Source organism: Saccopteryx leptura, chromosome 2, assembly GCF_036850995.1.
Source record: "Saccopteryx leptura isolate mSacLep1 chromosome 2, mSacLep1_pri_phased_curated, whole genome shotgun sequence".
Classification (NCBI taxonomy): domain Eukaryota; kingdom Metazoa; phylum Chordata; class Mammalia; order Chiroptera; family Emballonuridae; genus Saccopteryx; species Saccopteryx leptura.
In genome coordinates, this window is record NC_089504.1 from 175,197,703 (window position 1) to 175,222,909 (window position 25,207).

General features: G+C 35.4%; 1 pseudogene; it reads left to right on the top strand.

The window, feature by feature from the left end:
- The first annotated feature begins 6,608 nt into the window (after positions 1-6,608).
- LOC136391695 (ethanolamine-phosphate phospho-lyase pseudogene) overlaps positions 6,609-25,207 on the top strand; it is a 53,286-nt pseudogene continuing 34,687 nt past the window's right edge.

Here is a 25,207-nt window from a genome sequence, read left to right on the forward strand (position 1 = left end):
TCAGAATTATCTGGAGAATTATTGAACATATTATATCTGACTATCCTCACAGCTCAAGTCCATGACTATAATTTCCATTTAATTGAAGTAAAGAGCTGACAAGCCTTTTTAAAACCAGTAATGGTCTTTTCATAAGCTGCTATGATATGGGAGAGCAAAATTAAAATTTTATGTGTAATTAAATTAAGAATGACTATGATTTGATATCATCTTATACAATATGCAAGAGTAAACATTTTACTAAAACTATGGTTATCATTTGCACCAAACTTAAAGATTGATATCTATTTTTTAGATACCACTGTTTTAAGGCAGCAATTTTTTTTTATAAATGCTGAGGTGCCTATAAATAACCTGAGGATCTTACTTACAGATTTCTTCTAATTCAATAATTTTAAAGTGAGTCTTGAGATTCTAGCAAGCTCCCATATGCTTTTTGTACTGCTTGTACATGACAACTTCAGAAACATAGGACCTCCTTGAGGAGGAAGTTACTAGGATACTGTCAAGGGAATATAATCAAATTTTCCAGCTTGTCTTTCCTTAACACTCTCTCAAACCACCTATATATTTGGGAAATTTACAACATTTCTCTGTAGAAAACCAAATATACTATATAAAAGATAATTGAAAGAACTGGCAAAACTGGAATGACAGTTAAATATCTGTGGGTTTTTCTTTTTTTATTGCTATATAATTAACATATAACATTATAGTACTTTCATGTATACAACATAATAATTTGATATATGTATATATTCTAAAGTTATAAGAATAATATGTCTAGTTAACATTCATAACCAGAGGAATTTTTTTTTCATGTGATGAGAAATCTCAAGAATTAATCTCTTAGCAAATTTCAAGTATATAATATAGTAATTACTATAGACACCATGTTGTATATTATATCCCTATGACTTATTGTATAACTAAATATTTGTAACTTTGACCCCCTTTACTCATTTTACCCAACTTCTACTTCATTCATCTGGCAACCCCTAATGTGTTCTCTGTATCTGTGAGTTTTGTTTTTTATTTAATGATTGATTTTCAGTAGAGAGGAAATGGGAAAAGAGAGAGAAAGATTGAGAAAGAGTAAAAGGAACATCGATTTGTTGTTTCACTTATCCATGCACTATTGGTTAATTCTTGTATTTAATTCTTGTGTGCCCTTATTGATGATCGAACCCACAACCTTTGCATATGGGGGCAATACTCTAACCATCTGAGCTGCCTGACCACAGTCTTATTTTGTTTTCTAGATTCCACATAAAGTGAGATCATAACATATTTGTCTTTCTCTGTTTGCCATGGGTTATTAAAAGACAGAAAATAGTCATCAGTAACCTCCTCTGCTTCACCCTTATAATTAGAGACTTATTTATGCTATAATTATTAATAAATTTGCTAACTGAAAATAAAGGATTTATGCCAATATTTTATCAATATTTTACATGTACTTACTTTACAATGCATTGTGCCTAAAAAATAGTTTATGTTATATGTCAGTCAAATAAGTTTGTAAATATGATATATATGTTTGCTCACTTATAGTTTGCATTGGGTGAGGGGGACAGGCTGTAAGCTGGCACAGTCATTATAGTCTAAGGCTTAGTATTAAGACTAAGCCTTTCCTGCCCTTTTAATACTAAGATCTTCCACACACACCCCCCCTTGACTGTTGAATGATGTGGGATGGTGCACTCTTATGAGGAATCCCATTTATGCCTTAGATAAGTGGCTTTGTATCAGAGACTTTCTTATTTTTATATTGGCTTAATGGTTTGGATTTCTACACTATAAAATGGGGAGACTAGAGGCTTGCTCTCACTCTCCATTCCTGAAATTAGCATTGCAGAGGAGAGGCAGCCAAGATGACAGAGTGCTGAAGGAGCGGCCAGTTTGTGCAGAGTTTGTGCAGGAGAAGGAGATGGGGAACAGAGGTGAATAAGGCTGGTGAGGTAGAAGCCTTTGATACTAGGAATACTCAGTGAAGTCAGTGGCTTTAGGAGCCCTGAATGGAAAGGGAAGTGTTTTCTCACTGTGTGTGTTTCTCGCCCACCAGGTGTAAGCTAGGATTAAATGTAATGACCCACCAGTTCTTGGCTTTGTTGTTTCATTACCGTCTGTTCAAGTCAAATGTGAACCTGCATGGGCCAGGCAGCTCTGATGGTGGCCGTGGCTACTGGCCATACATATAACTATATATATAACTCAGGTAACAATATATTCGTCTACACTGCTTTTCCAAATAAGAAAGTGAGATAATATTTGACAGTTTTCTCAGACAATAAACCAACGTGTCTCTATACCCATATCTATAGTCCCAAATCCAGCACTACTTTAGTATGTTAACCCATAAAGATGTTCTTGAACCAAATCCTGTGTCAGTTAGTGGGAGAATAGAGATTCACCTGATGGCTCTAGGATTCTTTGTTCTCACAAACCACATACACAGCTAACACACACACTCTCTTTCTCTCTCTCTTTTTCTCTGTCTCACACATTCTCTTTATACAGGGCTTGCTCCTCTGCCAAAATTCCCATTCACTTTACATCATTTTCTACAACATTTTGAAAATAGAATATCTGGAAATCCCTGATATTTTCTATGGGGAAAAAATATAACACTATTAACAACATTCTAGCTAATTTGAAAATATTTCTAGTGAAGAAACTAATAACTATAAACATATTCAAATGGTATCATGAAAATATATTAAGGAAGGAGAAGTCAGGCCCCCACTCTTCTTCCTGAGGAGGAAGAAAGAAGAAGAATAAAAGAGAAAGGAACCTGCAGGGGTAATTGAGTCAGCCAGTTATAGATTAACTACTTCTTATGGTTCTCTGAAATGTTGCCTGGAGACACTTGCTACACAAAGCAAGGAAGACAGAACTTGTACATAACTGAGAACAGTTGTCTGCAAACCTCTTCCTCTTTTCTGACCCCACTTAAACTCACCTTCCCATCTTGGAGTCATGAGAATGACATATACTTCTAGACAAAGGGATCACAAGCCCCTTGCATGAAAACCTGTATTCTGTAAAAGGTATATAACTTGTAAGACAATCAACTTTGGCAAGCATGGGTCTTTGGAGCTCCTAGACCTGCATGCTCCACTGGCTTTTAATAAATTCTCTTTCTTCTGATTAAATTATCTGAGTGTTGGTCAAATAAGTTTATAAATATGATATATATGTTTGCTCGCTGTGATTTGTATTGGGTGTGGGGGACAGGCTGTAAGCAGGCCAGGTTGTTGTAGCCTAAGGCTTAGTTTCAAGACTAAGCTTTTCCTCACACCCTTGACTGATTGCATGATCTGGGTGGTGCATTCCATTGAGGAATCCCATTATGCCTCAGATAAGTGACTTTGTATCAGAGACTTCCTTATTTGTATATTGGATTAAAGGTTTTGATTTCTATACTGTAAAGTGGGACAGACCAGGAGCTTGCTTTCTCAGTTCCTGCTATCACCATTGCAGGGGCCTCCCTGATTCCTTGTCCTTCATGGGAAAAGCCAGTTTTCTGCTTTTCCCTTGTCTTCTTTTGTGGTTTGCCTGTCTTGGTGAGACACCAATAAACAGGATGGCCCACCATCCTCCGACTCCGCCATTTCTTTACCATCTTCCCGAATCCAATGGGAACCTGCATGTGAATGGCCACGATGGCAGCTCCTGGCCTTACACTGAGTGTCTGTTATCCTCTGTTCTATTGCTTCCTACTACAATGTGATTGATGAATTAAAATCCAAAATAAAGGTGGAGATGGGGGGAGACTATCCATATACCAAGACCTTTATTACATTCTGTGGAAAAAGCAATTTGATTTTCCTTTTTTTAATCAACAAAAAGCACATTACACTTGAGATTATACTCTGTAGAGGTTCTGAATAGGAACATAGAACATAACTGATGGAAAGTACTGAACGCAGAACATGATGAACACAGCACACAATAGGGATAGAATCAGCAATTCCAATTAATCAATACACAAGGTAGATATTTATAAAGAAGCTACTTCCCTTGCCCTTTCGTCTGCTCTAAAGAAGTTTCCCCTTTTTGACTTCCTCATTCTTGTCTCTACTTCTATTTTGTATCCATAAACACCTGTAGGGACTGGGGGTCAGAGCCATTCCCATAAAACCTGTATAGGGGATTGTGAGGCAGTCTCCCCTAGGTCCCTTGGTGCACTCCATCTGGTCTCTGAGTAGTTATTGTCTCCATGACAATACTCTTACTACATTTAATAGTATCTAATTAGAATAATGATTATTCTATTAGAAATTTCTATTAGATTGACAGGTTTATTTTTTTTTAGCAAAAATGCTATGAGATTTGATGCAAACCAATATTATGTGTACCAATTAAACCTGAAGAAATTGATTTCCTAAAATAATGTGAAATATCTTCTGGTTTACTTGAAAAAATTATGAATGTATTGGCTATATTGGGGAAATCAAAAGATAAACAAAAAATAAGAAAAATTGTTCACATTTTTAATCTCTGAAAATATCTACAAATTTTACAATGTGGCAGACCCTGCTTGACGGAACTACAAAATGGGCAAACTTCTAGGTTTCAGGCCTTGGCTCTGCTTTAGTTCCAAGAGTAGGAATTACAACCTGATAATTATTATTACCAACTAAATATAATCAGTATATCTTAGTAACCATCACTTTAACTTTCTTTAATATCTGGAAGTATAATAGCTTTTTGAAAAAATACATTTCCCAGACATATAAAATTTCCCTACATACGTATCCTAACATGAGCCAATCTTTCTCTTTGTTTTTTCTCAATGGCATAATGCTACCTCTATGCTCCACTCTGATAGTGTGAGATGTGTATTGATTTTTCAGTGCATGGGAATTTGAAAGAGTAAACACAAGATAAATGATTAGAGTAATACAGATTACTTACTTTAGTATAAATCTTCATTTTGAATGACTATCATGGGGTTCACATTTAAGACAGCAGATAACTATATTCTAAACAGAAAATATAAAGAATGTGGTCACTTTCTTTAAAATATTTAATATTTGAGGGAAATTAAAATCAATGTCTTTTATTGCACAAAAAGAACTGAATGGAAACACTGAGCTATAAAAATGTGATAAACATAAAAGACTTGTATTTTGATTACCATTGCATTTTTTTTGGTATTCTTTATTCTTTATTATTTTATGTTAAAAGAAATAGTCACCTATACTAGAAGCACAAGTGCACAAACAGAAAGGAACACAAGTAAGTAACTAGGAATGAGAGGAGATATTTAATTGGGTTGATAAAGATTGTCATAGAAACACAATGCTGAGAATTATAAAACCATAAACAAAAATTAAGAGTCACTCTTCCTCAAAAATAAAATAAAATAAAATAAAATCTGTGTAGTTATCCATGATACCAACTTAAATAAAATGTTTATGAAATATATATTTGAGCTAATAAAATTCTATATTTAAAATAGTTTCTAATTAAAATAAAGTATTTGCAAAAGTATTATGGAGGCTAACTAAAATGAAAATAACTGGCTCAGTTTGATTTATTATTCAACATAAAATGAAATGGAAAGGATGAACTGGATATGTTCATTGTGTTCATGGATATTCAACACATGTTTACTACCCATAAGAGATTTGAAACTGTAAGGTAAGAAGAGTGATTTTTAAGGTTAAGCACTAGCATTATGCATCTAAGTTTGCATTTCCTCCTTCAAAATAGTCATTTGCTCTTCCAAAATGTTTTAAATTATTCTATTAAAATTGTCTTCTTAGCAGAAAAACAATTCTATAAACAGACTGAAGGACAGAAAAACTGCATCCTGTGAGACTGAACTCAATTTTATGATAATAGTTGTATATAATGAAGACAGTGCTAAACTCAAGCAGAATATTATCATTGAATGCCAAAGGTACGGTGTAACTGAAAAGACTGAGGTAATTTTAAAGTGTGGAATAGAAACTAATTCTGAAAGCACTTCCAAACTGTGCCAGGAACCTTTCATCAGAGAAAGCACCACAGAAATATTAAATAGCATTCCAAATGCCTTCCTTAGTACATATCACTTATGTGGATATAAATGTTCTGAACATTACATTTTAAAAGTGAGAACCACTTATATCATTTTAAAATAAATAACATTTTAATCTACATTGAAAGGATAAAACCAATTTTAGTGCAATTATTGAAAAAAAATGAAATAAAAATACTGAATGGAGATGTACAATTATGTTTTAGCCTTGCTGAAAACTACCTCCTAATATTTCTTCTCAGGATAATACAAATAACATAAGAGAAGAGTAATTCTACATGGAAAATACGTCTCAGCATAAGTTAAAAGAGAATAACAAAATTCCATGTTAACTCTGAGTGAACAGAGAAAAGAATAGCAAATCCCAGCCCCAACATTTTGGTTCACAATCTTGGGATTTTCCTCAGTGACATCTGAAACTGTCCTTTCAACAACAGTGCAAGCAGAGACTGAAGAAAGACTTCTAACTGCTAGGTGTTAGGTTTAATATGTAGGAGACTTCAGAGGTTTGTCTTCCTTGTTGCAAAATGAGTAATTTCTGCACTCGCCCTCCAGAAGATTATATAGAGAAGTTTACATGGAGGCTCTAACTGGGTTCAGTCACGTGTACCGTCCAGGTGGTGTCAATAACTCCGTACTCCCTCGAGGTTCCATCTTGGAAATGGCTCGGGCCTTGGGATCAGAGGGTAGAACGTTCATGACCAGCACAACAGGAGGCGTGAGGACACTTTGCTGGGTCCAGTGAGGAGCCAACCTGAAATAGCATCCTCTCCATGACCAACTACAAAACAGCCTCATGCTGCTCCAAGACTCTTCTTCATCAAAGGTAGGCCAAAAACTGGGGCGAGAAGCAGAAGAGGAAAGTTATTAAAGGGGCCCAAATTTGGTCAGAAGCTGCTACCGGAAAGATGAAGTTCCTCTCAAATCTGATAATACTAAAAATATCGTATATTCATGTAGCTTCGAATATAGGCTATAAGGAATAAACTCCAAAGTAAACGTGATTGAAAAGGACAGTGATGCTTTAAAGGGCAAAATTTAAAGAGTCAGATGCTATTTCAAGTTTAGATTTTAAAAACATAGATTCTAGGGGAAAAAAATAGACAAAAATAAAGGCAGAATCACCTTTTGGAATTGGGGTAGGAAAGAAACAAGAAGAAATGAAAATTTTAAAAGATTCTTCAATACAAAATAAATCTATAAAATAAAACAAACCTTCCAAAGAACTATCAAAATAACTGATTATATATTCTGACAGAAAGATTACATTAAATTATAAACCTTTTAAAACGCCTGAAAATCTTAAATGGAACATGAGGAAAAACACATTCATACAAAATTATTGCAGAAATTCAAGAAATAGAATTTTATACAACAGGGATTTCAACAGGAAAATCTGTGTTTCTTACCAAAAAACAAAACAAACAGAAAAATGGTGAAAGAGGAAAATTGTAAATCAATAGTCCATTGAGAAAGATAGTTGGGCAAGCAATTAATGATATAAAATCACCTTGACTCAGAAATTTACAAATTACAAATAAGAAATATTTGAACTCAGAATAGAAATATAAAAAAGACAAAATTAATTCAGAAATAAATAATAAATTATAAGGTGCCTAAAGTGGGAGAAACTCAAATGATAATTTAATGAAAGGTATTAAAGAAAAGCAGAAAAAAACAAAACAAGAAAAGAAAGTAGCATAAAGACAAAAGTAAAAATGACCAGAAAAAGTGCCCAAATAGGCAGTGGCACAGTGGAGAGAATGTGGACCTGGGATGCTGAGGACTCAGGATCAGAACCCCACAGTCACTGGCTTGAGCATGGGGTCACAGGCTTGAGAGGGGGATTGTAGACATGACCGAATGGTCACTGATTTGAGCCTAAAAGTCACTGGCTTGAAGCTCAAGGTTGCGAGCTTGAACCCAAGGTCATTGGCTTGAGCAAATGGACACTGGCTCAGCTGGAGCCTCTAGTCAAGGCACATATGAGAAAGCAATCAACAACTAAAGGGCCGAAACTATGAGTTGATGCTTCTCATATCTCTCCCTTCCTATCTGTCTGCTCTCTGTCCCTGTCTATCCCCCTCCCCACTATAAAAAAAAAAAAGAGAGAGAAAGAATTATTGGAAGTAATGAAAATGCAGGGAGGAGTATAGTTTACAGTATCAACACTCCAGTGCAGTATCAACACTGGAAGCTATTTTTTTTAAAAACTATAATCTAAGAAAACTTTCTAGTACCAGGAAGGAGATGAATCTAACACTATAGAGACTCACTGAGTACCTAAAATTAACCAAAAATTTTCAACTCTGAAACGTAGTGTAAAACTTTACATTTCAAAGGTAAAGAATAAATCCTCTGCCCTGGCCAGTTGGCTCAGCGGTAGAGCGTTGGCCTAGCATGCGGAGGACCCGGGTTCGATTCCCGGCCAGGGCACACAGGAGAAGCGCCCATTTGCTTCTCCACCCCTCCGCCTCGCTTTCCTCCCTGTCTCTCTCTTCACCTCCCGCAGCCAAGGCTCCATTGGAGCAAAGATAGCCCGGGCGCTGGGCATGGCTCTGTGGCCTCTGCCTCAGGGGCTAGAGTGGCTCTGGTCGCAACATGGCGACGCCCAGGATGGGCAGAGCATCGCCCCCTGGTGGGCAGAGCTTCGCCCCTGGTGGGCGTGCCGGGTGGATCCCGGTCGGGCCCATGCGGGAGTCTGTCTGACTGTCTCTCCCTGTTTCCAGCTTCAGAAAAATTAAAAAAAAAAAAAAAAAAAAAAAGAATAAATCCTCTAAACCTGCAGATATTAAGTTTGAGTATTTAACAAAGCCAAAAGAAGTCTAATAACTAAGCTTTTCTATTCAATTTACCCTTGGTCCTGTCCAAAACATCCACAGAGACATTTGGTCCACATAAAAAGGTTCTTGATGTTTGGTTCTATCAAAAACGTCCATATTTGTTTCATGTGAAATGATTTTTGATATTTGGTGCTGTCAAAAACATCCATGCTTTTTTATGAATTTGACTCCAATGGCAAGAGAAGTGAAGGCAAAAATTAATGAATGGGACTACATCAGACTAAGAAGTTTTTGCTCAGCAAGAGAAACTGATAACAAAATAAACAGAAAGCCAACTAAATGGGAAATGATTTTTTCAAACGACAGCTCAGATAAGGGCCTAATATCCAAAATATACAAAGAACTCATAAAACTCAACAACAAACAAACAAACAATCCAATAAAAAAATGGGAAGAGGATATGAATAGACACTTCTCCCAGGAAGAAATACAAATGGCCAACAGATATATGAAAAGATGCTCATCTTCTTTAGCTATTAGAGAAATGCAAATCAAAACGGCAATGAGATACCACCTCACACCTGTTCGATTAGCTGTTATTAGCAAGTCAGGTAACAGCAAATGTTGGAGAGGCTGTGGAGAAAAAGGAACCCTCATACACTGTTGGTGGGAATGTAAAGTAGTACAACCATTATGGAAGAAAGTATGGTGGTTCCTCAAAAAACTGAAAATAGAACTACCTTATGACCCAGCAATCCCTCTACTGGGTATATATCCCAAAAACTCAGAAACATTGATACGTAAAGACACATGCAGCCCCATGTTTATTGCAGCATTGTTCACAGTGGCCAGGACATGGAAACAACCAAAAAGCCCATCAATAGATGACTGGATAAAGAAGATGTGGCACATATACACTATGGAATACTACTCAGCCATAAGAAATGATGACATCGGAACATTTACAGCAAAATGGTGGGATCTTGATAACATGATACGAAGCGAAATAAGTAAATCAGAAAAAACCAGGAACTGTATTATTCCATACGTAGGTGGGACATAATAGTGAAACTAAGAGACATTTATAAGAGTGTGGTGGTTACGGGGGGGGAGGGGGGAATGGGAGAGGGATAGGGGGTGGGGAGGGGCACAAAGAAAACAAGATAGAAGGTGACAAAGGACAATCTGACTTTGGGTGGTGGGTATGCAACATAATTGAACGACAAGATAACCTGGACTTGTTATCTTTGAATATATGTATCCTGATTTATTGATGTCACCCCATTAAAAAAATAAAACTATATAATAAAAAAAAAAAAAAAAAAAAAAAAAAAAAAAAATCCATGCTTAGAGAATGTCCCTGGGCTTAAATAGCACATAACATTTATTTATACTTTTTGTTTACAGAATTAATATATTAAAATTACTATTATGTTTAATAGTCTAATAAATATTGTGAATGAATTACCAATAATAACTGTTCTTGCCTTGGAAAAATTAACTAGTCATAACACATGGAGTTAGGTAAGTGGGTCAATGTGGATCAAATATCCACTAATCAAACTTACAGGACTTTTTGCTTCACCAATTAACATGTAAAGGGTTTGAAGTCACTCTTTCAGAAATCTATTACAGAAATTCTGGGACCTACACTAACTTTAAATACCCTTCATGGGAAAAGGTTTATAAGACCTCTCATTGACAGCATGCTGCCTTACACATTTTTTGTTTAATGTTGTTGTCCAAGGATACAGAGAGAATTGGAGTTACGTGGGAAACTGCACTCAATAATTTATTAAATCTCCTACTTGTCTACTAATTGGAATTGTGATTTTTCACTGTAAGTGTAACTATCATGATGTGAAAAAATGTATTTTTAAATTATGAAAATTTGTAATACAATTGTATCAAAGAGTTAAGAGTCTCTGATAACACACAATCAGAGAATATTCTAGACAAGAGAAAATAATATATTTTAAACATATTAACCTTTTGTGTTAGGCATTTGAAGATTTGTAAATCATTGTCATTAGTAATCCATATATGTTATCTTTGGTAAATATTTATTTTTGACAGCATGTTTAACAATGTAAACTATTTTATATTTTAATAATAATAGTAAATAGAATGTTTAGCTTTTTAACTTACTTTGTTTTGTGGGGAAAAAATTAGACCCTTAATTCTTTAAGAACTCACTATATTCAGGTACTCTGCTATAAATTATCATCTCCTTCTCTGGTTTCAGTACTTGCTATACCTGTTTCAATCACTAGCATCTTTCCTTTCCCACCCCACCAAGCATACTCAAACGCTGCCAATCTTGCTTAACCCTGTCTCTGACACACCATTCTCACATTTCTAGAGTACAAAGTAAACCTTATAGTTACAAAACTTTGGAGACTCAGTTAAGATTATTGGCAATATAAACTAGACTTTAACAGCTATGGGAACAATATATATTTTATAAGATATATAATTATTTTATTTCATTTTTTCACCTCCATTTACATTCTCCCAAATTCTGATATGACTTGGGTCAAGCAGAGAAAGACAGGTACACACAAAGTAACCTCCTTCTCCTGCAAAGATTCATGAGAGTTAAGAGACATAAACAGCAGTTTCATGCCCCTTGATATTTTGGATGAATATTTTCTGATTCTACAGTTGTACCTATAACACGTTATCATATTGAAATTGTGTTTGAATTATTAGTAGCTTTTCTCATTCAGCTCCTTCATGGCTAAATCTCCACAGGCAATCTACACTGTGGTGAGATTCACTGTGGCACTGACAATATAAATAAGGCCATGCTACACAAAGCAGAACATAATTAGTGCCAGAGCCTAGTTCTGCCTGCACATTTGCACTCTGTTTGGACTACTGAAAAGTGCTGGAGTGCTTCAAATAATCAAGTTCTGCTTGAAATTTCAGTGACTTAATTTCATAGAACAGAATTGTGCTCCAACTGCTATCAGCAAAATGTCTTCAGTTGATTTACAAAATGTTAATATAGCAAATGTTATAACTGTTATTAGGAGTGCTCTGGGACATTTTTTTATGAAAATATCCATTCTTTATCTTGTCATTTGTTTCAGGACAGAAATAGACAAAGATTCCAGGGATGTTATGGAAAAATGTGCAATTTCCATGGCTAAGCCTAGTTTGAAACATTTTATTTAAATCAAGTTTGAATTTCTTTAGGATGGTTTACAAAGATTCAAAACATTATGAAAAAATTTTTCTTTTAATTAAGTAAGAGGCAGGAAGGCAGAGACAGATTCCTGCATGCACCCCAACCAGGATCTACCTGGTGAACTGCCTACCAGAGGATGTTCTACCCATCTGGTGCCACTCTTTCACTGATCAGCAACCAAGCTATTTTAGCACTTAAGGCAAGGCCATGGAGCCATTCTCAGTGTCTTGGACCAACTTTTCTTGAACCAATGGAGCCTTGGCTGCAGGAGGGAAAAGAGAGAGAGAGAGAGAGAGAGAGAGAGAGAGAGAGAGAGAAGAAGGTGGGGGTAGCAGATAGTCATTTCTCTTGTGTGCTCTGACTGATAATTAAACCCGGGACTTCCACTCGCCGTGCAGACTCTCTACCACTAAGCCAACCAACCAGGACCTTGAAATGTAGATTCAATTCTCAGGTGCTAAAATAGCTCAGTTGCTGAGCAATGGAGGAGTGGCCCCAGATGGGCAGAGCATCCTCCGGTAGGGGACTCATGGGGTGGATCCCAGTTGGGGTGCCTGACTCTGCCTCCCGGCCTCTCACTTAATTAAAAAAAAGGATTTTCAATAAATCTGTGCTTATTTTGTTAAAATTCAGCAAATGCAGACAGCAAAAAGGGGAACATGTACTTTATCTTTTACACTTAAGAGATAAAAAAGTGTTAGAATTTGATATATATCCAACTAAAATGATCTAAAATTACATTCATTAAAAATATTAAACATAGTTTTATGTTTGCTACATGCTCTTCTTTTATATACTTTATCATAAATAGCCTTTTATTAAGCTTTTTCATATATACTTGTTTATTTATCTGATTATTAACTTAGGAAAAAATCCTAAAATTATAAAATTTGGATCAAAAAGAATATATATTCTCAGAGTTTCATGAAGATTAGTTCAACTCCTTAAAATTATTTAATATAATTTTTAAATTTTCAAATATTTATTATAAATATCTAAAAAAACTTATTAATAAACATGTTTGCTAAGGTTTTCTCATCATTCACATGGGGGAAATTATTTAGCAAATTGTAATAAATTATTAAATATCTATATTTCACGAATACGAAAACTTAAAAATTATAAAAGATAAAATAAGGAAATGGCATGGATTAAATGACTTGTAGAATAAGAACAAAAAGAAGGGCTTTCATACATATTATTTTATTTTGTTTAATCCTTACAATTACTGCATGAGACACCCATCGTTGTCTATGATTATTCTCTCTTCCACAAGAAAACAACATAGCACAGTAATTTTAAATAATCTTTGTTGACAATGAGTTTCCACTAAAAAATGTGCATGTTCTTATGACCTCCCCAATTTCTTGTTTTCTAGCATTATTCCACAAATGTAATTTTAAGATGCCTTTTTTCACTATAATAATGTAGGATTTAGAAATATTTTAATACAAGGAAAATGGAACTTGAAGCCTGAGGAGTAGCTGATCTAATAATAAAAATAGAACTTTTCTCCAAGCCTTTGATGGAGAGTTCTAAACAAAACAGAATGATTAAGACAGCAATTCTCAAAGTGTGTTGAGTTACATATAAAATTGTATTCTACTGCAGGTAAAAAATAAATGTATATAAAAATATAAAATAAATGAATAAACACTTGAAAAGACTGAATTACACTTTATAAATCAAGATTTGTTTGCAGCAGGACTTTGCAAAGATTAAAATTTTCTGTATGCCTGGAATATTTCAAAATGAAGGAAATAATATACAAACAGTCACGAATTTAATACATGTGTATTTATAAGGAGAGTTGTAGGCCAGGTTCTTTGCTAAAAGCTTGGTTGTTTGAGTAAATGGGGATTACCTAATATTATCAGGTAAAATTTAACAATTCAGAATAAAGGAAAATAGTGCAGAAAGTATTACTGTTACTACCAGGCTAAGGCAACTGATCAACCACAGATCCACACCAGCTTCTGCTAGAAACTCCTACTGACCATAATGTTCTACTTTTCTGCCTCTGCATCCACAAAGTTTAATTTGCTTTTACTAAGGATATACCTACCTGCTTCCCCTCAGCCTTTTTCTTTTTTACTTCATCCATTAGTTTGTTTCAGACTTAATATAATTGATAACATTTTGGTTGCTCCCTGGTTATTGTCTCTCATGCCCCATTTCCATATTAATCCAAAACTCCCATTGTATTTAATCTCTTCTCTTCCCTTTACACTCTAAACCTACCTCTGTACCCCACCTGAGTTGACTACTGATCCTTATTAGCTCCTCTACTATCCTGAATTTTTTTAGAATAATGTATTCTCTCTTCTTGTTTTATAAGACAATTAAAATTATGGCAAGTTCTATGTGTTTGCATCTTTAAAAATTAACACAGCACATTAGAAGAGATCTAAGATGGCAGTGGGATAGGGGGAAGCTATACTCACCTCCTCCCAAAACAAGCTATAAGTATGACTAAAAATATAGAGCAATCAATCTGAATAACCAACTAAAGATTAGCTGAAGAGAAGTCTTATCTTCTTACAAAGGATTTGCAGAATAAGCCACATCAAGACTAGTAAAAAGGGCATAAATGTGGAAAGGGCTGGCACTTTTTATATGGGCAGAGACTAAGATTTGGATGTATATCTCAGCTGCAAAGACTCACCCTGAGAATCATGGGTTCTCAACTCCAAGTAGGGCTCCAGACCCCACCACACTCAAAACAGGAAGAGGTATTCACGTAATATCTGGCTGTGAAAATCAGTGGGGATTCTGTCCACCAGGAGAGACAGAGTTTGCGAGACACACAGGTGCCCTCTTAAAAGGCCAATACACAAAATCTCATTCATAGCCACTCACCCTGGGCTCCAGTGGATGGAAAAGACAAGAGTCATGCAAAGAGAAACTGTGGTTTGTGGCTCTGGGGAGAGAGTCGGTAAGACAATCATGATACCCCTGAGTCATCCAACCACACCACAGGTGTCATCTTTCTTGAGTGGTACACAGTCCTCCATGTGGCATCAGCATAGGGGAAAGCAATTTCCCCACCATCTGATCTCTCTGTTGACCCACCCAGAAGAGTTTCTGCTCTACTAGGGAGTCAGCTGCTTGGGCCACAGTGTAGAAGTCTGGGCAGACTCAGGTGGTGTTGGTGACTGACTTGTTTGACTTAGGGGCAGGGGAAATTTTCCCTACTCTTCCATCTGTCAAAATGAATTTGACTGGTGCCTTCCCCTCCTAAGAAATCAACTAACCCCACTCTTCAGGCTCCTGGCAGTCTCACTCTCTCAACTCTTGGTGTCTCCACCTTGCCAAAGTCGGGGAAGAATCTAGAATAGACTGAGTTGTGTGGCTTTGGGCAGGGAACATACACCCAAACTTTCCCCAAGCCAGATTGTCACCAGCCTCTCCCAACACCCAATCTGAGGAAGACTGAGTTGTGTGGCTCTATGATGGGCAAAATTTTTCTCACACACCTGAAAAGTGTAGAACCTGACCTTCACACCTAATCTTTGTCTTTTGGGAGTAATAAACACTGCTGGCCTCACCCTGATGAACCCTGAGACCCCTCCCCATCACAAAGGTGTATGAACAATCAGCAGGTAGCAACTAGACTTGGTAAACCTTGGGACTTTTGTAAGTGGCGTCATACTCATCACTGGCACCAAGTTTGAACCTATATACTTCTGGTAAACACTTCTTATCCCTACTTGGTAAACCACTGAGAACCTATAACATGTAACTCAAGTACTACCAACGGCTCTTTCAATGGCTGAATCTAACAAGTAGTAGGCAGGGAGAAGCAGGTGGAAATAGACTTTGGGGTTCCTAGGAACTTTTGTTGTCCTGCCCCTGGACCTGGTTCTGGTAAAAGCTAGCCTTAGTGAGAAACTTGGCCTTTCTGACACAGACCTTGGATCAGCAGAGGCACTCACAAACTGTGGATCACTTTGTAGCTCTAAACAGGTTGCCCAGAGCCTGTCATAGGCAGCATCTGATATTCACCTGCACTGCAGTCTTTCCCAAGAGGCTTCAGAACCAGATAACATCAGAGCAGGGTTCAATTAGCTTTACAAGTGGCATATCCAAAGGGAGATCTCAGCAGGCATCAGGTGCTGCTGAGGTGAATTTCACTCAGTGTGGTCAGCCAACCTGAGGGTTCACCACACACAAAAATGGACCAATAACAATCAAAACTGAATTACAACAGGAAGGAGCATATAACACACAAGCAACATTTCTGGAATACCCGACTTAGATGATTAAGGAGAATTTACCACTTTGACCCACAGGACACTTACTACATAAGGCCACTCTACCAAGAGAGGGATTCATAGCAGATTTACCTAATACATACACAAAAAACACAATGATGCAGCTGAAATGGGGAGACAAAGAAACACTACTCAAATGAAAGAAATCTCCAGAAAAAGAGTTAAATAAAATGGAGGCAAGCAATTTACCAGATACAGAGTTCAAAACAATGGCTATAAGGATGATCAGAGAACTTAGGAGAAGAATAGATGAAATAAATGAGAACTTAAACAAAGAGATAATAAGCATAAAAAATGACATAGAAATTATATAAAGAACCAATTAGAAATAAAAAATACAATATTTGAAATGAAGAATATACTATATGGAATAAACTGTAAAATGGATGAAGTAGAAGATAAATCAATGATATAAAAAACAAGGGAGATAAAAACACACAATCAGAATAGCAAAAATAAAAATAATTTTAAAAAATGAGGACAGTTTAAAGGACCTTTGGGACCATATCTACATTAGAGGAATACCTGCAGGAGAAGAGAAAGAGCAAAAGATAAAAAACCTATTTGAAGAAATAATGACAGAAAACTTTCCTAACATGGTAAAAGAAAAAGACATAAGTCCAAGACTCATAGAGAATCCCAAACAAGATGGACCAAAGAGGACCACACCATGATACATTATAATACAAGTGGCAAAAGTAAAGCAAACAGAGAATCTTAAAAGTTGAAGAGAAAGACAGTTAGTTACTTACAAGAAAACTCCCATAAGACTGTCCGCTGATTTCTCAACAGAAATATTTTAGGCCAGAAGGGAATTACATAAAATTCTCAAAGTGATCAAAAGTAAGAAGCTATAACCAAGACTACTTTAATCAACCAGCTATAATTTAAAATTAAACAAGAAATAAAAAGCTTCCTAGACAAGAAATAGCTAAAGATATTTGTTACCACTAAACAAATATTACAAGAACTGTTGGCCTGGAAAGAGAAAGGAAAGGAGAAGAAACAAAAAAGGTGGCCTGACCTGTGGTGGCACAGTGGGATAAAGTGTCAACCTGGAAGTGCTGAGGTAGCTGGTTCGAAACCCTGGGCTTGCCTGGTCAAGGCACATATGGGAGTTGATGCTTCCAGCTCCTCCCCCCTGTCTCTCTCTCCTCTCTCTCTCTGTCTCTCTCTCTCTCTCCTCTCTAAAATGAATAAAAAAAAAATTTAAACAAAAAAGGAAAGGGAAAGAAAAGAAAAAGAAGAACATGGTTAAAAGAAAATGCTGATAAATACATACCTATCAATAATCACTTTAAATGTAAATGTCTTAAATGTTTGATTCAAAAGACATAGGGTAGCTGAATGGATAAGAAAACAAGACACATAGATATGCTGTCTACAAGAGACACACCTCAAAATAAAAGATACAGAATGAAAGTAAAGGGATGAAAAAGACATTTTATGAAAATGGAAATAAGAAAAAAAAAGATGAGGTAGCAGTCTTTATATCTGTCAAAATGTACTTTAAAACAAAGGCTATATAGTAAGAGACAAAGAAAGACACTACATAATGATAAAGGGAGCACATTTAACAAGAAGATATAGCTCTTATAAACATTTATTCATCCAACATAGGAGCACATGAATATATAAGGCAAATCTTGATTGACATAAATGAGAGATCAACAGTAATATAGTCATAGTAAAGGACTTTAACACCCTATTGACATCAATGAATAGATCTTCCAGCCACAAAATCAACAAGAAACAGTGGCCTTAAATATCACACTAGATTTCATAGATTTATTGATACCTGTAGAGCATTTTACTCCAAAGCAGCAGAATATACGTTGTTTTCAAGTGCTCATGGTACACTTTCTAGAGTAGACCACATGTTAGGACAGAAAGCAAGGCTCAATAGTTTAAGACAATTGAAGACAATTGAATTCATATCAGGCATCTTCTCTGACCATAATGGTATAAAACTAGAAATGAATGACAAGAAAAAAGTGAAAAACACAAAGATATGGAAGCTACTAACATGTTACTAAACAGTGAATTGGTCAACAATAAGATCAAAGAAAAAATTAAAAGATACCTTGAAACTAATGTAAATGAAAACACAACAACCCAAAATCTATAGTACCAGGTGAAAGCAGTTTTAAGAGGGAAATTCATAGTATTGCAGGTCTACCTCAAAAAGAAACAAAACAAGAACATTCTTAAACAATTAACTTTATATTTAAAGGAACTAGATAAAGAACAACTAACAAAGCCCAAAGTGAATAGAAAAAAGGAAAAAGTAAAAATCAAAGCATATATAGTATATATAGTCTAAAAACAATACAAAGGATCAATGACACCAAGAGCTGGTTCCTTGAAAAGACAATTATGTATATATGGACAAATCTCTAACTGTACTAATCAAGAAAAAGAGAGAACTCATGTAATAAAACCAAAAATGAAAGAAGAGTAACAACTGACTCTACAGAAATACAAGGGATTGTAAGAAAATATTATGAATAACTCTATGTCTACAAATTGGAAAATATGGGGAAAAAAATAATAAATATCTAGAAAAATACAAGCTTCCAAAACTGAATCAGGAAGAATGAGAGAATCAGAATAAACAAATTACAACTAGTGAAATTAAAGGAGTAATCAAAAAACTTCAAACAAAAAAAGAGTCCTAGACCAAATAACTTTACAGATGAATTTTACCAAACATTCAAGAAGAGGGAAGACTCCCAAGCTTATTTTATGAGGTATGCATTATCCTAATTACAAAACCAGATAACAACACTACAAAGAAAGAAAATTATAGGCCAATATTCCTGATTCACAGATACTAAAGTCCTCATGAAAAATATTAACAAACTAGGTCAAACAGTACATTATAAAGATTATACACTATGGTCAAGTGAAAGTTATTTTGTGGTAGCCAAGGTTGATACAATATCTACAAATTAATAAATTTGATACACCACATAAACAAAACAAAGTATAAAAACCACATAATCATATTAATAGAAACAGGGAAAGCATTTGATAAAATCCAGCACCCATTTATGATAAAGACTCTCAACAAAGGGGGAATTGAGAGAACATACATCAATGTACTAAAGGCCATATATGAAAAACACACAGCCAATATCATACTTAAGGTGAGAGGGTTGTTATCTGGGAGATGGGTAGGGGGGCTACTTCAAAGTTTTCTCTGTCTCTGCCAAGTGTGGGCTACAGGCAGAGGTCAGGAACACTGGCTGTGACCCTGTGCTCTGGCCACTTTGGTTTAGTTTCTACCACTCTGCCCCTCTCTCTCACTGCTCTTCCTGGCACAAAGAGACCCAGTAACTCCGAGTTTTCCTCTCCATACCCCTCAGCCAAATTCAGACAGCCTGAGGTTCTTTCCTCCCTATAGTTGGGTAGATTAAAACAAAACAAAAATTCACGCCAGGTTTGTCTTCTCTCCAGAGCCCACTATGAATGCATTTTATCTTCTGCCCCCTCATCCTAGCTTTACTGCATCTGATGCATGGATCTTTCAGGTGCACCTGCAAGCCCAGCTGGGGTTTCTTTGCTGTTATAGTTGTTCATTTTGTTGAAATTTCAAGAGGAAAGATCAGGAACATTTCTCATGTTGCCATTACTCTGAAGTCATTCCAACATCATACTCAATGGGCAAAAACTAAAAGTGTTTCCCTTAAGATCAAACACAAGACAGGGATATCTGCTTTTGCCACTTTTACTCATCGTAGCTGGAAGTCCTAGACACAGCAATCAGACAAGAAGAGAAAATAAAAGACATCCAAATTGGAAAGGAAGAAATAAAATTTTTATTTGCAGATGACATAACTACTAGAACTGATAAATGAATTCAGTAAAATAACAATATACACACAAAAGAATAAATCCAGAATTCAGTTGCATTTCTATACACCAATAATGAGCTAGTAGACATGGAAACTAAGAAAACAATCCCATTTACAATTGTATCAAGGCCCTGGCTGGTTGACTCAGCAGTAGAGCATCAGCCCATGTGTAGATGTCCCAGGTTCAATTCCCAGTTAGGGTCCACAGGAGAAGCACCCATCTACTTCTTTACTCCTCCCCCTCTTGCTTCTTTCTCTCACTGTCTCTCTTTCTCTCTCTTCCCCTCCTGCACCCATGGCTCCATTGCAGCAAGTTGGTTCCAGACACTGAGGATGGCTCCATGACCTCTTCCTCAGGTGCTAAGAAGAGGTTAATTGCTGAGAGATAAAGTGACACCCCAGATGGGCAGAACATTGCCCCTAGAGGGCTCTCAAGGTGGATTCTGGTTATGGTACATGTGAGAGTCTGTCTCTGCCTCCCTCCTTTCACTGAATAAAAAAAAATTACATCAAAAAATTACAAAGGGAGCATCAGCCAGGTGTGTGGAAGTCCCGGGTCTGACTCCTAGCCAGGGCACACAGGAAAAACGCCCATTTGCTTCTCCACCCTTCCTCCTCTCTTTTCTCTCTGTCTCTCTATTCCCCTCCTGCAGACAAGCCTCTATTGGAGCAAAGTTGGCCTGAGCACTGAGGCCCAGGCTCCATGGCCTCTGCCTCAGGTGCTAGAATGGTTCTGGTTACAATGGAGCAATAGCCCAGATGAGCAGAGCATCACTTCCTAGTGGGCATGCTGGGTGGATCCCGGTCGGTCACATGCAGGTCTGACTGCCTCCCTACTTCGCACTTTAGAAAAAAGTAAATAAATAAAATAAAAAATTACAAAGGGGGGCTTATGGGAGTGGGAAAAGACTGTGCCTGGGGCATGGAGAGCATGATGTGGTGTGTGCATGGTGTTATATTGAGTGAGAAAATTGAAACCATGTCAAAACAGTAAATTAGAAATAAATTTTAAAAAGTTACCTAGGAATAACTTTAACAAAAGATGTAACAGACTTGTACACAGAAAGTTAAAAGGCATTGAATAAAGAAATTGATGAAGATACATATAAATGGAAACATATCATGTTCATGGATAAGAAGAATTTACATCAGCCAAATGTCCATATGCCCAAAGCAATCTATAGATTCAATGAAATTCCATGCAAGATAACAATGACTTATTTCACAGAATTAGATAAAATATTACAAAAATTTATATAGAATCACAAAAGTTCCCAATCAGGCACATCAATATTGAGAAAGAAGAACATAGTTGGATGAATTATGCTACCTGATATTAAACTATACTACAAGGACATAGTATTCAAAACATCATGAGACTGGCATAAAATCAAGCATCAAGGGGGATAAGTGGTGGTGGAAGAAAACTTTACTTTGAGTAGTGAACACACAATGTAATATGGATGATGTGTTGTAGATTTGTAGCCCTGAAACCCATATAATTTTATTAACTAATGTCACTCCAATAAATTCAGTTAAAAGAATTGGTGAAGCAAAGATTTAAACTTATGTTCTGGTTTAAATTCTAAAATATTTTCATGAAATTGGTTTGCTACTGACCATAAATCAGAAAGATTTCTAGTCATTGTAATTAGCATGGCAACACAATATTTTTAAAAACTTTTTTAAATGCTTTATAGGTAACTACTTCAGAAAATATTTATAGGTAGGAAAACAGTATTTTCTGTGTGAATTCTAAAACTTTGAATGTCAAAAATACAAAACTATATGTAGTGCAATGCATTTAAAAAAAATCTACTTTATTTATTTTAGATTTTTTTAAATTTATTCATTTTTAGAGAGAAAGGAGAGGAAGAGAGAGGGAGAAAGAAGAGGGAGGAGCAAGAAGTATCAACTCCCATATGTGCCTTGACCAGGCAAGCCCAGGATTCAAATTGGTAACCTTGGCATACCAGGTTGATGCTTTATTCACTGTGCCACCACAGGTCAGGCATACAATGCATTTTTTAATCTAAGTTTTCCATGGTAAAAATAATTTTGAGATTAAAAATTTGTTCAAAGAGCCACTAATCATAAGTTCTGTTAAAAATTATGAGTTAGATTTAAACAGCAAAGAAATAAACTGATAAAAAACAAAAACAGAAACACAATGACTACATGCTAGCCTCAAAGGGCAATTCAGAAGTGTGGCTTCATTTTTTTTTAATTCATACATTCATATTTATTGAGTATCTTTTATGTCAGGCAAAATTCTATATCCTTTTATTTTTTATATTTTTTTTGGAATTTTTTTATTATTAATTTTAATGCAATGACATTGATAAATCAGGGTACATATGTTCAGAGAAAACATCTCCAGATTATTTTGACATTTGATTATGTTGCATACCCCTCACCCAAAGTCAAATTGTCTTCCGTCACCTTCTATCTGGTTTTGTTTGTGCCCCTCCCCTGACCCCCTCTCTCTTCTTCCTCGCCCCCTCACCCCCATTACCATCACATTCTTGTCCATGTCTCTGAGTCTCATTTTTATGTCCCATCTCTGTATGGATTCATATAGTTCTTAGTTTTTTCTGATTTACTTATTTCACTCCGTATAATGTTATCAAGGTTCATCCATGTTATTGTAAATGATCCAATGTCATTTCTTATGGCTGAGTAGTATTCCATAGTATATATGTACCAAAGCTTTTTAATCCACTTGTCCACTGACAGACACTTGGGCTGTTTCCAGATCTTCGTTATTGTGAACAATGCTGCCATAAACATGGGGGTGAATTTCTCCTTTTGGAACAGTTCTATGGTGTTCTTCGGGTATATTTCTAAAAGTGGTATAGCTGGGTCAAAAGGCAGTTTGATTTTTAATTTTTTGAGGAATCTCCATACTGTTTTCCACAGTGGCTGCACCAGTCTGCATTCCCACAAGCAGTGCAGGAGGGTTCCCTTTTCTCCACATCCTCGCCAGCACTTATTCTGTGTTGTTTTGTTGATGAGCACCGTTCTGACTGGTGTGAGGTGATTTCCAAAAGAATTCAGTAAACATAATCAAGTACTTTACTCTCTCATAATGTTATAATGTGTAAAACAATGGAGATTATGGGAGCGATATTTGTAGTTTTTTATACTTGCTTAAAAAATATATCAGCACATTACTCCTTTAATTCTATTTTTAAGATATCTCAAATAGTATATAAAAGATTAAATATCATCTTATGAATTTGTCTTAAATGAGATTAAAATCATTAAACGTTATAATTTTACCTTTTCAAACGTAACCTTATTTTTGTAAATATATATTGTCTTTCATAACCTTAAAATAGCAACAAAAGATAAAAAGACGAATGCTATAAGTGATATTTACTTTATCTGCAGAAGCTGAAAGCATCAAGAAGCACTCAGGATTTCTCTTCCTGGAGGATAAGAATAATTCCCACACACAGTTCCTTACTGAATAGCAATATAGTTTGCCGCCAGAACAGCTTTAGAAGTGTTATGATAAGGGCTCTCCTAGCCTCAGAGTAAGGACTAGGCCACAGCTAATTAAGTGAGTAGTGAGTTAGGCGTTTAAAGCAAGGAAAGCAGGAGTAAAGATTGAGGGATGAATAAAATTTGCATGACTCTACTTGACCATAGGAAGAACACTAAAATGTTCAGTTTAACTTTCTGATTAGAATAATAAATACACAGTAATTTCTGTCTCCTAAGAAGGAATAGCCTTCTACTGTACCACCACGGCTCCAATGCATGAAATACACCTCATTAAGACCAAAGGGATTTGAAAAGAAGTATTTTTCTACAATTTTGAGTAGACTTTTGCTGAATGTAAGGCATATAAGTGGAAACCCTGCAGACAATAACATTAAAATTATATAACAGGAATTTTTAATTGTTTCTAGTACTGTTCATTATTACAGAGTTTATGCTCTAATATTTCTCCTTTTGTCTTATTTATACCACCTTAAAAATACTTTTTAAACTTAAAAAAACGTTGTAGATTACAAATATTAGATGTAAGCACAGATACTTTATTGATATTTTTATGTGCCCTGAGTTTACTATCCAGACACTTTGCCTTTGTGATATTTTTTTTCCCTTACATGCACACATTTTCTTTACTGCATGGAAATGCAATATTTAGTTAAGTTGTTAAATACTACAAGCAAGTGTTTATGAACAAACACCTTCAATTATTCTTACTTAGTAGTTATTTTTTTGAAAGTTGCACTTGTAAAATGAGCTACTAATACCTTGAAAATGTTAGATGTTTTGTTGTGTGTTTCTTTGTTGTAATTCAGAATGAATTGTTTATATTTTAAGGAAAAATGTGGTACATGTGATTTTTTTTAATTGTAAAGTTTTGGATGTTTATATTTAGGAAAAACAAATATCATAGCCTAATCATAAATCAGTAAAAAATGCATAATTTAATCATAAGGCTAAGTACACTTCCACCAATTAAGAAATCAACCAACACACCATTGGAACATAAATGCTAGATAATTTAAAGTTGTAAATGATAGAGTGAATACTATAGTTTATTTAATACATGGTTGGAAAGTTTTCTGATTAGAATAGATATGAAGAAATAAACCATCTACAATGACAAAATAAAAATATTGACTTAAAAAAAAGACCTCTGAATGTAAGAGCTATAAGCAACAAATCCAAATTTAGAGACTTAAAGAGCTGTTACCAAAGTTAAATAAATTAATATATAGAAAGGAAGTAAAAAATTAGGCCAGTATCATGTTCTTAACTCTGGGTAATTTTAGATTTGAACTCAACCAATTTTTATGATAGCCAAATTTTTCAATGAATAAAATAATGTTATTATTTGACATATAAGTATAGTCTACACATGAAATGTATATAAATGTTAGATGGTAGCAATAATGTTATTATAAGTAAATTCTTTTAGAATTTCTTTTTTCGTTGTTGGCATACACTATTTCATTCTCTACAGAAGGAAATTGAACCACAAGTTCTAAGAAAATTGGTGGGAAAGGAAGATTTCAAATACATAGATTGTGCTGCTACAGTATTGTTTT